The following is a 15,950-nucleotide window of genomic DNA, read 5'->3' as shown; positions in this document are numbered from 1 at the left end:
GAAGACTTAGAGAGGTGTCTCAAGTGTGAGAACCTGAGTCAAATCCCGAGAACCCATTTAGAAATCTGGGCACGGCAGTTAATGCCTGAAACTCCAGGGTGGGGAGAAAGAACCTTAAGTTTCTTGCTTTACTCCAAGAGGGGCGTCTTTGGGTCTGTGTGTCACTGAGCTGGAACGCTCTTCTGACCCAGCCACCATGCTTGGTAAACTAAAAAGTTGGAGCTATGGATACCGTGCCTTACATCCGAGGGAGCGAATTGCTCTGTCTTGAAGTCATTGTGGCCTCTGACAGGACCCAGAAGAGGAGAAAAGGTCACCCTGGGGTGCGGGGGAGTTTCCACCAGTAAATCTTGTGTTGGGGGCAGAGCACAGCATCTGAACAGAGCCCACTTGTGTTCTGAGCCACCGCTCTGTTTTCTCCCTCCCAGGCATGTAAATCGCCCCCAGAGCTTTTGAAAAGTTTAAGGGACAATTTAGTAACCGGAGTGATTTTTTTTTAACTTGAAATATTTTAGATATGATCTCATTTTTATCTCAAACTATTAAAGTAGTCCCTACGATTACCATGTGTATTTTACAAATGTGACATTTTCACACATTATTTTATAGTCATTAAATTCTGCAAAAGACGGTTTTCCATTATGGTACGATCTCAGGAGACTATATTTCTATTTTTCTATGGTCTTGTTCTTTGCAGCTTTGCATATATTCATTGTGTGTCTCAGGGCTTCTTAAACTTTTTGTACTTGTGATCCATTTTACATGAGAAATTTTCCTGGTATACAAATTTACAAAACAGTTGTGCAAATCAAACATTTACTACTAATAAAGCATAAATAAATTTATTTTAGGACAATTCTTTGATATATATATGTATGCATATATATCTAATTAAAGATAATGGTAAACTTATATATGAGTAAGATGATGTACATGGCTAACTTTTACATAAAGAATTACATATTGGCTGAATATTTTATACTGCAGGACACAGAGTTTCATCAATATTTTCCCCAACTTGTCAACATGTTGTTAAGTCTGAGATTACCACTTTACACAAATATATGGTACAGGACACAGAGTTTCGTCAATATTTTCCCCAACTTGTCAACATGTTGTTAAGGCTGAGAATACCACTTTACACAAATATATGGTACAAAATGGCAGAAGTATGTTTAGGGCCGTTCCAGAAATCATTAGAAATTCTGACCTAATTCAAAGATAAAATGCATTTAAGGTTTTATGAAACTCAAATCAACAACTTAAGTAGCAAATCAGAAAAACTGAACATTCTGCTGTAGTTTAAAGATATACTAATTTGATGCATGCTGAGGAATGGTGGAATATATTAATTTTTTTATCTGTAATTCTTTTTTATTGTTGGTGTTTGTTTGTTTGTTTTTTTGAGACAGGGTCTCTGTATGCAACCCTTGCTGTCCTGGTGTTACTATATAACCCAGGATGCCTTTAATTGACAGAAATCCACCTGCCTCTCCCTCTTTAGTTTTGGGATTAAAGGGCCACATCACAATGCCAGGCCTTGGGTCACATTTTCTTCCTCCCAAGGTTAGGCATGTGTTTAGTTAGAAGGCATGAGCAGCTTCACCTCTCCTGAGTTCCAGGCCAGCCTGATCTACATTGCAAGTTCCAGGCAAGCTAGGACTAGATAGAAAGAGACCCTGTCTTAAAAAAAAACTCACTGGGTGGTGGTGGTGCATGCCTTTAATCACAGCATTCGGGAGGCAGAGGCAGGCGGATCTCTGTTAGTTCGAGACCAGCCTGGTCTACAAGAGCTAATTCCAGGACATCCTCCAAAGCCACAGAGAAACCCTGTCTTGAAAAAAAAAATATATATATCTTAATTAGAAAGGAAAATAATCAAATAAAGAATCCAAAGGAGTCAATATGTGACCAATAAATAAATGAAAAATTCATTAGCTCATTTCACCAGTTATTGGGTTTGTACAAATTAAAACAAAAATGGTGCAATATTTAATACAGAATTGCCTATTAGATTATGTATTCATATGACTAGAAAGGGGCCAGTGAGATGGCTCAATGAGTTAAGGTGACCTAACTTTGATTCCCCAAGTCCTTATGGTGGAAGAAGAGAACTGACTCTTGGCAAGTTGTCCTCTGATCTTCACACATGTGCTGTGTCATACACACACACATACATACATACACACACACACACACACACACACACACCCCAATAGATAAATAAATGTAAAAAAATTGAAAGCAAAGGGAACTCTTCTGTCCAAAGAACAGTGTTCAGGGCTGGAGAGATGGCTCAGCTATCTAAGGTTAGGCTCACATCCAAAGCATCAGCAGATGGTGTTCACAGAATTTCCTCTCCAAGAAGCATCTGAAGCAAGGACTGCAAAACTGTGGGCAAAGGACCTTGTGTGTGTTAGGCAAGTGCTCTCCCATGGAGCTGTATCCCCAGCCTGAGATACTATGATTCTTGCAAAACTGATTTTCTCTTATGCACGTATTTCTTTTGTGTTATTATGTAAACTCAGTTAAATAAACATGGCTAAAATAAACAATAGTAAAATAAACATGGCTACTTGGTGGTGAAATCCATCACTGGTTTTCTGTTATTATCTTTGTAACAGAGTGTGGGAGAAAGGATTTCCTTCCCCTCTTTCTAATATAGCTCAGCAACCAAGTGGCTCCCTGCTCTGGAATGAAGCAGGTTGGCACGATTCCATAAGTCTCATGTGGGAACAAGATACAGAAATTTCTATTTTTTAACTTACTGTCATTCTTTTGCTTTGGATTCAGTATGATATCCTTTTAACCACCCCATATCCAGTCTTAAAAAATACATACTTATTAATATGTGTCAGAGTGTCTTTCTTTCATTTTCCTTGTGAAGCATTTGCTAAAACTTTTGGAGCAGTTTTGAAGTGCTTCTATTTTAGGGCCACATTTCTTTGTTTTCTTATTATAACTTATCACAAATGGAGTAGATGACGTTCCTGGGCGAAACAGATGCACCTTGCTAAATAAAAATGTGTGACCTCAATGACTGACCATTTTGAAATCAGAAGAGCAATCCATTTGCTGGTTTCCACAGTGGTCCTCTAAGATTGATATGAACAGAGTTCTGCAGAGAAGTGTCTTTCGTAAAACACTGATGATGGGTCAGTGAGACATTAGCATAGCAGTCAGTATTCCTTTATATTTGCCGTGTGATTTTATGAGTGACTCCTCTTCATGGCAGTTTTACAGATCTCTTCACAATATGAGAAAAGCAGATAAATGGTGGCCACCATGGATAAAGCCTTGGGATGGAGTTTGAATGCCAACTCAGTGATTTTCATTAAAACAAATCTGTGCTTCATTTGGACACACATATAAAATATACTCTGATCATACCCATAATATTCATCTTGTTAGTCTCTTTTGTTTAGGATCTCCTGTAACCCAGGCTGGCCTCAAACTCCATAGACAGCTGAGGATAACCTTGAACTCCTGTTTCTCCTGACTTTACCTTTCAAGTTTCGGCATCACAGGCTTGTACCACCATGTTATTCCTCTGTGATTTCTCTTGGAAAGCTCAATGTAGTCTCATGGATTAGCAGGAGAACTAGATGGATGCTTCTCGTACTTTATCTTTTAGTTTGATATTTCCTTTTAGTTATTGGACTCTGCATGTGCAGATGCCTGTGAGATACAACTCACGTGTGTGTGTCACTCACTGACACTATCTGAAACATGCCAGGATCAGAGACACTTCTGGATTTGCCCACTGCTTGAGCATTCCCTCTTATAAGGCTGCTGCAATAGTTAGGGAAGTGGTGGGTTCCATTGAAGGAAAGTGTATACACATGCACACGTGTATGAAATGCTGAAAAGTAAAACATACGAAGGCATTTTTTTTTTGCTGAAAGTACAAAGGAGTATCCTAAATAAGTAATATATATTTGGCAGTCTTCTTTCTCTCAACATTATCATTAACTTAAAAAAATTTAAGCCATTTTAAGTAGAACTGAAACTAAAAAGATCTTTAGACGTAGAGTTTTAAAGCATCCTGGCAAACCAAATCTGCCAGGTGGGACAGGGCTCCGGAGATCCTGTATCAGGAAGCAGACTTGTTGGAAACTAAAGTGGAACTAAGTGGTTAGATGAAAGCAGGAAAAAAATCAGTTGCTGTATACTCTGGACTTGTATGGCTGATTGGCAAAAAGAATGAGCTAATTACTGACAACACTGACTTTTCATTTTTCTTTTGAATAATTATCCTACTGGTTAATTTGACAAACAACTTTAAGCATCTATACTACTGAGAAGATGTCAGTTTAGAAAGTTAATGCCATAAAACTTTGTAAGATAACCAATAACGTTTACACTTGCTTTTCAAATGGAAAACATGCTTTTCGCCTAGCTGTTAGTTGTTGCTACACAAGTCAAAAAATGGCACAAGTAAAAAAAAAACCCCATATTTTAAGATTTGAGAAATTGTGTGTGTGTGTGTGTGTGTGTGAATGTGGAGACTTGAGGTTGGCATCAGATGTCTTTCTCAACTGTTGCCTACCATATGCACTGAGGCAGGACCTCTCAATTGAACCCAGAGTTCACCTTTACATTCAGTATAGCTAGCTGGCTGGCTCAGGGAACCCCTGTGTGCACCTTCCCAGTGCAGTGGCTGCCATGCTCAGACATTTACTTTGGTGCTTGGGCTCCAAAAGATGGTCCTCACACTTGAGCAGCAAGTACTTTATCCACTGAGATTTTTATAGAGCAGATGATTTCAGTGAAGAACCTTCTCTCTGCTTTCATCAGGAGCAGGAGAATTAGTTTTTAAAGGGAACAAAGCTCTCATTTCCTGCTTTAATGTCATTGAGAATGGTTCCCTTGAGCCTGTAGATTGGCTTCAGTTTTGATTTTTTGCCATAGTAAACTTGATTCATGTGTTATAGTAGTTTCAGAGAAGTCTAGAAAAATTTATTGTTAGTCCAGATATATTTGGCCTGGGAATGTCGCTCAGAGATAGCAACCAATATTTTCCTGGGCGTGACTGATGGTGCACACATTTAGTCCCAGCACTCGGAAGGCAGAGGCAGGAGGATCTATGTGAGTTAGAGGCCAGCCTGGTCTACATAGTAAGCTCCAGGATGGCCAGGATTCCTTTCTCAAGGAAAAAAAAAAAAGGAAAAAGAAAACAAAAAAAATTTGTGGTACTAGTGATTTTGGTTAGATACATAGTGAAAATTTTACTTTTAGAGTGAATCAGGCCAAACTGAGTGCTTAGTTGTAAAATGAGGGCTTGCAGGTTGCATGAGAAATTTATTAGTCATAATGTTGCACACTCATGAGACACATAATTATGCTATCATAGCAGCAACCATCTTTCCTATAATTAACCTGTAGCTTCTCATATGTAAGGGACAATTAGTAATAATTAAACATGGAAGTTAGAAAATGTAAGTTAAACAGGCTACAAGTTGAATTTATACTGGCTAAACAAAGTAAGGTTTCTAAGGAACACTGAGATGTTCTAGTGCAGTTCCTACTGAAGTATGAAAATAAATATGCAGTGTAATATTGAGGATATTTAGAATCTAGTGACACCCTCAACTGGCAAAGTAAGGGATTGCATTTAAAATAAAAAATAAACTAAGTGAATTAATCATCAAAGACTTGGGAAGTAGAAAGTATTGCAAAATCATATAGAAAAATTGCAAATGTGAAGAATTAAGCTAGTGCATCAATTAAATATTTTCCTAAGTGAAACTATGTATGCAAATAACCACAATTAGAATTTCCTAGTATTTTGTTTTACTTTTTATAAGTATGCAAATAACCACAATTAGAATTTCCTAGTATTTTGTTTTACTTTTTAACCAGATAAATAGATGGTAGGGAAAGAATGCATGTATCCCTTGTCTCTATCTCCAATAACAGTTTTGATTAATTTGTGATACTTGAATTACTTAAAATTTAAAGATTATTTATCTTACTGGTGTTTTATCCACATGTATGTTTGAGCACCATGTGTGTGGTAGTGCCCACGGGGCTGGAGTTACAGATAGACCTGTAATTTGGGTCTTTGGAAAAGCAGCCAGGGCTCTTACCTACTGAAGCATTTCTCCAGCTCCATTAAATTACTTTATTTAATTGAAGACAGGTTTCACTATTTAGTTCTGACTCACCTGAAATTTGCTTTGTAGACCAAGTTAGCCCTAAACTCACGGAGATCCACCTGCCTCTGTATCCTGAATTCTGGGATTAATGGTATGCCCCACTACACCTGGTTTAAATTACTTTAACTAGCTATTTTTATATTACTGTTGCAAGATCTCTTAGCATAATACCTAATGGTGATATCTTTTCTCTGGGTACCTTTATTTGATTTCTGTAAAAAGGAATTGGAATATTCTTAAGTAATTTATAAGTGTATAGAGAACACCTGATGTAAATTCCTTATTTCTGCTTGTATAAATATCATTTTGTATTTCAGTGATTTGGGTGTACAGAGTACATGGAAGTTGTATTCGAGTTGATCATGGATGACTTTTCATTGCACCTTTAATGATCAGAATCTAATGTTTAGTTTTGGTCTCTACTGGCTTGTTGCTTTAAGAGCACCCATCCCCCTCCTTGCTTGAGCCACTGTGCCCTGTCAGTCATCCTGAAATACACTAGGGTGCTTGTCAGGCTGTTTGCTTACAAATGCATCATAAGCCAAACTGTGAGCTGTAACAGTGGTACTGACTTCCTAAACACAAGGCATTGCTTAGGCGTCGGGTCAGTATCTGTGTGTGGCCAATACTCTGTCCTGCCGTAGGTGAGTGAAGTGTCAACTTCTTAAGATCAAACTTAGTTACAAGGCCAACCCTAGTAAGTGCAGATTATTTGTCATTAAGTTAGATAACTTTGGTGGAAATGATGGGACATTATTTCTCTAAAATGGGATGACTAGAAACTATGTTGTGCATTTATTACTTTTATGAGGTAATTTTTCTTTAAGTTACACTGAACTCTGGACTACTTTATGAAAGCTCAGATTTTAAAAGTCTACTGTTCTGAGTAGATCAGGAGGCTTTTCAGATGCAGATAAAATTTGATGTTCGAGCACAGTTTTTTTCCTGTGTAACAACTCAGGCTAACTCAATTGAGTAGAAGCTGGATTCCGCTACTTGGAGTGCTTGATAGTGACATTAAAAATAGCATGAAAACAAATTCTCATGTGCCAGTGCTCAAGCTACAGTAGTCTTACATCAGAGCACTTACAGATTCCTACAGTGTAACCGAGTCATTACTGCTTGAGTAACTGTATGTGAGGCACCGGGGACTTCACATTCTTTTAATATAAAACTTGCTCAGCGTGCATTTTATTTGTGCAAACAATTTGGTTTCTATTATCAGACTCTAAACTTAAATTGTGCATGGATGTTTTCCTTGTATTACTTGTATGAGGCCTTAAGTATTTGCAAAGAGAGAACTGACAAAGGAAAGTCAGAAAGAACTTATAGGTTTTGATAACTAGTATGTTGATACAGAGTTAAAGTTTGAAAGCTTTATCTAGGACAAATGAGACAAGATTACTTTCGTGGATGTGTAGAAAGACTGCTTATTTATTCCTGACCTGTTGCAGGAAGGATTTAAGATGCTTACAAGATAAATTAAATGTGGTGTGAAAGAAAAAAGACCAAGTGTGAAAATATAAACCAGCCAAGAATAAGACTAAAAAATGAAAAAGGGAGCAGTTCTCAGAAGTCTTATGAAGGAAATGCACATAAACCTGTTTGCTCTGGGGGCATCTTGAGTGAGAGAATGGTATGGTTTGTGTTTCAGTGGAAATAAAAGTGGGGAAGCCCTGCCCTTTAGACCCACCAGCTGATTTATGTGGGCATAAATGTGGCCTCAGGTTTTCTAGGAGAAGGAAAAGAAAAAAAGCCCATTATTGAATCCAGAAAAATATTAGAGAGGCTTGGTGTTTGTGGAGGAACTGAGTTGTCTAAGTACAGTCAAGCACCTACACATCAGCACAGCTCTGATCAAGTCACTTTTTAAAATAAAACATATTTAGTGATTTCACATAATCTGTGGGTACAAGGCTCTTGTATTTTGTCTAATGCATTGTTGTAATGTGGCTAGCTGCTTTCTCCTTTTTGTTTCTGAAACAGGGTCTTACTTACTATGTAAACCTAGCTGTCCTGGAAGTCACAGAGATCCACCTGCCTCTGTCTTCTGGGTTCTGGGATTAAAGATCATTTCATTTTGAAACCACAGTAAGATAAAATACTTCTGTGTGTTCCAGAGCAACTTCTGCCTCCCAAGTTATGGGGCTAAAGTCATGAACCCATGCTTTTTTTTTTAACAAAGGCAAAAAACAATATTTTTGATGTAAATTTAACTTGAATTTCAAACTCATTTAGGCCAAAACTGGATCAGTCTAATTGGGAAAAAAGTTTTTGGCTAGGAGGAAGGAATTTGAGATAAAACTTCCTAATGTATTTTGATCATCAAATAGCCACCAAACACCTGCTGTCTTGAGAATTCTGTGCTCAGGGCTGTTTCTCATACCATGCTAACCTTGACCTATGTAAATGAAAAAGTGATCGCATAAACTCCTGCTGACAGCACAACATCATACTGAGAAAAGAAGACAGCAGCAGTTAAAATTTTGCTAAGGCTCTTTATGTGACTATTCAGATGTGAATGTTGATGAACCAGGTCAATCATCTTAGTCTCTTTTTCATACTCTATTATCAAAAATAACTTCAAGAAGAATTTTTTAAAAATAGTATAACCAGTTCCAAAATTTGTTTCTATAGTTTTGACTATAAACACAGATGTGGGACAACTTAGAGTTATTTTGAGAAAAAAATTACACATCAGATGGATACCACTGTACTGAGTAATAAATGGCATATATTTGTAATTGATATGTAATTAATAAACATAAACATAATTAATCAGATATGTGGGATGACATTGAGGATAACCTGGACACATAGGTTTGTAATCAAGTTATAGGGCTGGAGAGATGGCTCAGTGGTTAAGAGCACCTGGCAACACTTGGAGAGGTCCTGTGTTTGATTCCTAACACCCATATGATGGCTCACAACCATCTGTAACTCTAGGTCAGTGCTCTCTTCTGGCCTCCTTTGCTATTAAACACATATGGTGGACTTAACATGAAGCCAGAACATCCATACTTGCACAATAAAAGAAAAGCTTTTAAAAGAAGTTAACTTGGTGTTGGGTGTGACTATACATACCTGTAACCCTAACATTTTAGAGGCTGAAGCAAGAAAATATTGAGTTTGAGTCCAGCCAGGAACATATAATGAGACTCTGCCTGAAAAAAAAGAAGTAAATTCAGACTTGGGTACTAAAGAAATTAAGTGGTGCATCAAAGTGGGGCCAACGTACTGAAGAACAGCTGATTAACTCATGTGAAGGTGTTTAAAGAACCTAGTAAGACCCGCTCAAAGAGCACAGTATTTTCTTTCTCTCCACTACTTTCTTTTTGCTGTACTTGGAATCAACCTTAGGACTCCATTCATGCCTGGAAAGCCCTCTTTCATGCTCCAGATATTTTTGTTTAATTCAAATTCATTGAGGACTAGTTTATATATATTAAACTCACTCATGGGCTGGAGGAAATGGCTCAGCAGTTAAGAGTGTGCATTACTTTTGTAGAGATTGGAGTTCTATTTCCTGCATTCATGTCAGGCCACCTGTAATTCCAGTTCTAGGGAATCTGATGCCTTCTTTTGGTCTCTCTCTCTCTCTCTCTCTCTCTCTCTCTCTCTCTCTCTCTCTCACACACACACACACACACCACCACCACCACCAATTAAAAATAAAAAAAACGTATTTGGTGGGTCATAAGCAACCTGTTGTCTAAGGTGGCTAAAGAAGTTGTCACTAGCTATGAGATTTTGAGGTGTTTCTTGTCTTTGATCTTATATTGCTAATCTTTTCCATTTTAGTTATCCTAGATGATGTTCAGTAGTGTCTGTTGTGAATTTGATTTTTATTTCTCCAGTTACTAGAGATAGTAAGCATTTTCAGATAGTAAATAAGTGTCACTAGAAAGATGTTAATTAAATTCTACAGATATTACTGAACATCTTCTAGAATTGCTAAAATGAAAAATCAATGTATTCCTCCTTTCAATAAACTGTTGCTTAGGTCCAGATGAGGCTTGGTTAGATTTAGGTTCGATTCTTTTGGAAGGGATACTTTCCAGGTGGTGTGACATCATTTCCACTGTATCCTGTCAAGAGGTACAGTGTCTGGTAAGTCTCATTGTTAGGGAGGGCAAGACTAGTTAGTGGGTTCAGTCTGTGTGTGATCTTCAGTGTTCCTTATTACACATTCACCCAATGGTCTTGCATTTCACTGATGACCACTGTTTAGATTTATCATCACACTTAGGTTATAGTGATTTTTTAACCATTCTGTAGTTCTTTATTATTTTTATTGCTTGAACTTGTTATAAAAATCTTTTTTATTATTAATTACCCTAAAGTGTAGCTCTTATTTCCCTCTATTTGTCAAATTTCAGCAAATAGGTGGTATTTTTTTATAATTTATTTATTCTTTTAAATTTCACTTTATATTTCAACCAGAGTTCTCCCTCCCACCTCTCCTCCCACCTCTCTCTCCTCCCCCCTCTCTGTCCATCCCTCAGCCCTCTCCTCACATGTAAGAGCTCTCATGAGGAGTCAACAGAGTCTGACACAATAGGTGCCCCACTCATGTATTAAGGCTGAGCATGACATCCCAACATAGGGAATGGGTTCCAACAAGCTAGTTCATGTACCAGGTTTGTATTGTGGTCCTACTGCCAGGGACCTTTCTGATAGTCCAAGCTTCACAAGTGTCTCCCACACATGGAGGGTCTAGTTCAGTTCTCTGGAATCTCTACTGCTGTTGGTTTAGAGTTCATGAGTTTCCACAAGTTGGTTCAGCTGTCTCTGTAGATTTCTTCATCATGATCTTGACCTCCCTTGCTCATATATTCCCTCCTCCCTCACTTGGACTGGATTCCTGGAGTTTGACCTGGTTCTTGGTTGTGGATCTCTGTGTCTGGTTCCATCAATATGGCTGGATGAAGGCTCTATGATGATAGTTAGGGTATTCACCAATCTGATTACAGGGGAAGGCCAGTTCGGGCACCCTTGCCACTATTGCTAGGAGTTTTTTTTTAATTTTCTTTTTTTTAATTTTTAAATTTAAATTTAAATTAGAAACAAGGTTGCTTCACATGTCAATCCCAGGTCCCTCTCCCTTTCCCCCCCCTCCCATGCCCTCCTACCTACTTCTCCAGTACCCCCTCATTTCCCCAGGGAGGGTGAGGTCCTTCATGGGGGTTTCCATAGTCTGTCATTTCATCCAGGGCAGGGCCTAGACTCTCCCCTAAGAGTCCAGGGTGAGAGTGCATCTCTCACTGTGGGATGGGCACCCAAAGTCCATTTGTATACCTGGGGTAAATACTGATCCAAGGCCCCATAGATTGCCTAGGCCTCCTCACTGACACCCACATTCAGGGGATCTTGATCAGTCCTATGCTGGATTCCCAGCCATCAGTCTGGGATTCAAGAGCTAACCCTTGTCAAGTCAGCTGTTTCTGGGGTTTAAACCAGCCCAGTCTTAATCCCTTTGCTCATCAGTCCTCCCTCTCTGTCACTGGGTTCCTTGAGTTCAGCTCAGCATTTAGCTGTGGGAATCTGTCTCTGCTTCCATCAGCCATTGAATGATGGTTCTGTTCCCCAGACTCTCTGGCAGTGGGATTGTAGGCTGGCACTCCTCAGATCTATGTCTAAAATCCATTTGTGAGAGAGCACATACCATATTTGTCTTTTTGTGACTGGGTTATCTCACTCAGGATGGTTTCTTCTAGTGCCATCCATTTGCCTGCAAATTTCAGGATTCCATTGTTTTTCTGCTAAATAGTACCCTATTGTGTAAATGTACCACATTTTCTCTATCTGCTCTTCAGTTGAGGGGCATCTAGGTTGCTTCCAAGTTCTGGCTATTACAAATAATGCTGCTATGAACATAGTAGAACAGATATCCTTGTTGTATGAATGTGCATCTTTTGGATATATGCCAAAGAGTGGAATTTCTGGGTCTTGTGATAGGCTGATTCCCATTTTTCTGAGGAATCTCCATACTGATTTCCAAAGTGGCTGTAAGTTGGCACTCCCACCAGCAGTAGAGGAGTGTTCCTCTTTCTCCACAACCTCTCCAGCATAAACTGTCATTGGTGTTTTTGATTTTAGCCATTCTGATAGGAGTAAGATGGTATCTCTGAGTTGTTTTGATTTGCATTTCCCTGATGGCTAGGGATGTTGAGCACTTTCTCAAGTGCCTCTCAGCCATTTTAGACTCCTCTATTGAAAATTCTCTATTTAGTTCTGTTTGGCAAAGACCCTTTTGCTTCTATTGCGTGGAATACTTTGAGAAGAACTGTTATAAGCTGTTCTTTGAATTTCTGGTAGAATTCTGTATTGGGGCCATCTGGACCTTGCCTTTTTTTTGGTTGGGAGACTTTTGATGACTGCTTCTATTTCCATAGGGGTTATAGGTCTAATTAAATTTCTTATCTGTTCTTGATTTAATTTTGGCAAGTGATATCTATCCAGAAAATTGTCCATTTCCTTTAAATTTTCAAAGTTTGTAGAGTACAGGTTTTCAAAGTATAACCTGATGATTCTCTGGATTTTCTCAGAATCCATTGTTATGTCCCCCTTTTCGTTTCTGATTTTGTTAATTTGCATGTTCACACTCTGCTGTTTGTTAAGTTTGGACAAAGGTTTGTCTGTCTTGTTGATTTTCTCAAAGAACCAACTCTTCGTTGCATTGATTCTTTGTATTGTTTTACTAGTTTCTACTTTATTGATTTTAGCCTTCAGTTTGATTATTTCCTGGCGTCTACTCCTCCTGGGTGAGTTTGTTTCTTTGTGGTCTAGAGCTTTCAGCTGTGCTAATTCTCTAGTTATTATTCTCCAGTTTCTTCATGTGGGAAGTTAGTGCTATGAACTTCCCTTGTAGCACTGTTTTCAAAGTGTCCCATAGGTTTGGGTATTTTTTTTTTGTGGAATGAAAATTTTATTTGTGAAGGCAAGCTTTAAATAGCGTTTCTTAGGAAAGTCATTCCCACTCAGAACAACAGAAACTCACATTCATTGCTGGTGAGCATCAAAATTGTGGAAGGTATGTTGTGTCTTAATTCTCATTGAATTCTAGGAAGTTTTTAATTTCTTTTTTTTATTTCTTCTTTGACCCAGGAATGGTGCAATTGTGCATTATTCAATTTCTATGAGTTTGTAGGGTTTCTGCAATTGGTGTTTTTTGTTGAATTCTAATTTTAACACATGGTGGTCTGATAAGATGCATGGAGTTATTCCAATTTTTTTTGCACCTGTTGAGGTTTGATATGTTGCCAAGTATGTGGTTGATTTTTGAGAAGGTGCTGAGAGGAAGGTATATTCTTTTTTATTTGGATGAAATGTTCTATAGATGTCTGTTAATCCCAATTGGGTCATAACTTCTATTAGCCCCTTTGCTTCTTTGTTAAGTTTCTGTCTGGTATTCCTGTCTAGTGGTGGGAGTGGGGTGTTGAAGTCTCCCACCATAAGTGTGTGGGGCTTTATATGTGATTTGAGTTTTAGTAATGTTTCTCTTATGAACGTGGATGCCTTTGAATTTGGGGCATAGATGTTTGGAATTGAAACTTAATCTTAGTGGATTTCTCCTGTGATGAGTATGTAATAACCTCCTTCATCTCTTTTGATTGATTTTATTTTAAATTCTAATTTGTTAGATATTAGGATTGCTATCCCTGTTTGTTTCTTGGGTCCATTTGATTGGAAAATCTTTTTCCTACCTTTAATTCTGAGGTAATGTCTGTCTTTGAGGCTGAGGTGTGTTTCTTGTATGCAGCAGAAGGATGGGTTCTGTCTTTGAATCCATTCTGTTAGTGTGTGTCTTTTTATGGGTGAGTTAAGACCATTAATATTGAGGGATATTAGTGACCATTGATTTCTCATTCTTCTTTGATTTGGAATGGTTGTTGTTGGTGGAATTATGTGTAGAATTCCACCCCTTTTTTCTTTCGGCTGTTGGTAAGGTGGGGTTATCTAATGCCTATGTTTTTCTGGTTGTAGTTAACTTCCTTGGTTGGAGTTTTCCTTCCAGAACCTTCTGTAGGGCTGGCTTAGTGGATATGTATTGCTTGAATATACTTTTGTCATGGAATATCTTGTTTTCTCCATCTATAGTGATTGAAAGCTTTGTTGGGTATAGCTTCCGTGGTCTCTTAGTGTTGGTAGTATATCTATCCAGGACCTTCTGGCTTTCAGAGTTTCAATGGAGAAGTCAGGTGTAATTCTGATAGATTTGTCTTTATATGTTACTTGGCCTTTTTCCTTAGCTGTATATTTGGGGTCTTGATTATTATGTGGCGAGGGGACTTTTTTTTGTGGTCCATTCTATTTGGTGTTCTGTAAGCTTCTTGTACCTTCATTGTCACATCTTTCTTTAGGTTGGGAAAGACTTATTCTATGACTTTGTTGAATATATTTTCTGCCCCTTTGAGGTGGTTTTTTTCACCTTCTTCTATACCTATTATTCTTAGGTTTGGTCTTTTCATGGTGTCCCATACTTCCTGGATGTTTTGTGTTAGGGATTTGTTGGACTTAAGATTTTCTTTGGTCGATGAATCAATTTCTCCTAGTGTATCTTCAACACCTGAGATTCTCTCTTCCATGTCTTGTATTCTGTTGGTTATGCTTGCATCTGTAGTACCTGACCATTTGCCCAGCTTTTCTATTTCCAGACTTCCTTCAGATTGTGTTTTTTTTAATGGTTTCTATTTTAGTTTTCAACCCTTGCACTGTTTGAATTGTTTCTTGCAATTTTCGGTTTATCTTTTCATCCATTTGTTGCATTTTATGAATTTTTTGGTTTGTTCTTTCTTCCATTTCTTGTATTTTTTGGCTTGTTTTTTCTTTCATTTCTTGCATTTTTTGGTTTTCTTTTTCTTCCATTTCTTGCATTTTTTGGTTTGTTTTTTCTTCCATTTCTTTGAGGGATTTTCCTATATCATCTTTGAGGGCCTCTATCATTTTCATTAAAGTGGTTTTAAGGTCATTCTTTTCTGTCTCATTTACCTTGGAATGTTGGAGTCTTGCTGGTGTGGACTCTCTAGAATCTGGCAGTGTCATATTTGTTTCTCTGTTGCTGAGTGTGTCTTTGTATTGTCTCTTTCCCAACCCTTCTTCCAGTGGGTGCAGAAAGAGCCTCTTACTGGCCTGGTGGTTAGGGGACCAGAGTTCCCTTTCAGTGGGTGCAGGCAAGTCCAATACTCTGATAGTTCTCCTCTTCCTGGTCCTAGTCCTGGTCCCCTGGGTGGAGAAGAAGACCAGGAAACTGGGGTGCGTAGGCTCCCGCCAGGAGGGGAGGCTCTGTGGCAGTCCCCAGGCACTGGAAGCTGCTAGGAGTTTTATCTGGGGTTATCCTTGGGGAGTTTTGGAAATTACTCTAGCACCATGTTTCTCCCGAACCCATGGTGGCTGTCTCTATTAAGATGTCTCTTTCATTGCTCTTCTACTGCATCCCCCTCAAACATCTCATTTCCTCATGTTCTCATCCTCCTGCTCTCCCCTTTACACCCCTTCCCCAGTTGACCCAGTAGGTCTCATCTAATTTTCCTTCCCAGGGTGATCCATGTGTTTCTGTTAGGGTCCTAATAGATGGTATTTTAGCTATTTTGGAAGGTGACTATTGAGTTTTTCTTTCCCTGGACTAATTTTAACAACTTTTTTCTGTAATTTCTATTCCTTTCAATGCTCACATTTGGGTTAGTAAGAATCTTTTGGACAATTTTCTGGATAGATATCACTTACCAAAATTAAATCAAGAACAGATAAGCAATTTAAATAGACCTATAACCCATAACAAAATAGAAGCAG

At 38.3% G+C, this 15,950-nt stretch overlaps 1 protein-coding gene across 19 annotated transcripts in view; it reads left to right on the top strand.

Annotated features, from left to right (window-relative positions):
• Positions 1 to 15,950, top strand: part of Ctnna3 (catenin alpha 3) — a 1,429,068-nt gene that overhangs the window by 43,412 nt on the left and 1,369,706 nt on the right. For 5 of the 19 annotated variants that reach the window (XM_040732546.1, XM_040732544.1, XM_040732540.1 and 2 more), the window contains exon 1: positions 6,658 to 6,802. The exons of 2 other annotated variants lie outside the window; for them this stretch is intronic. The gene's annotated coding sequence lies outside the window, so the exon portion shown is untranslated. Of the gene's footprint in view, positions 1 to 6,656; positions 6,803 to 13,091; positions 13,192 to 15,950 lie in introns of those variants that run through there. 12 more of the 19 variants (XM_040732541.1, XM_040732547.1, XR_005871457.1 and 9 more) reach the window with 8 other exon arrangements.

The sequence above is a fragment of the Mesocricetus auratus genome, unplaced genomic scaffold, assembly GCF_017639785.1.
Source record: "Mesocricetus auratus isolate SY011 unplaced genomic scaffold, BCM_Maur_2.0 Super-Scaffold_100027, whole genome shotgun sequence".
NCBI classification, from domain to species: Eukaryota; Metazoa; Chordata; class Mammalia; order Rodentia; family Cricetidae; genus Mesocricetus; species Mesocricetus auratus.
The sequence above is the reverse complement of the archived record's forward strand: the minus strand, read 5'-3'. Positions and strand labels throughout refer to the sequence as shown.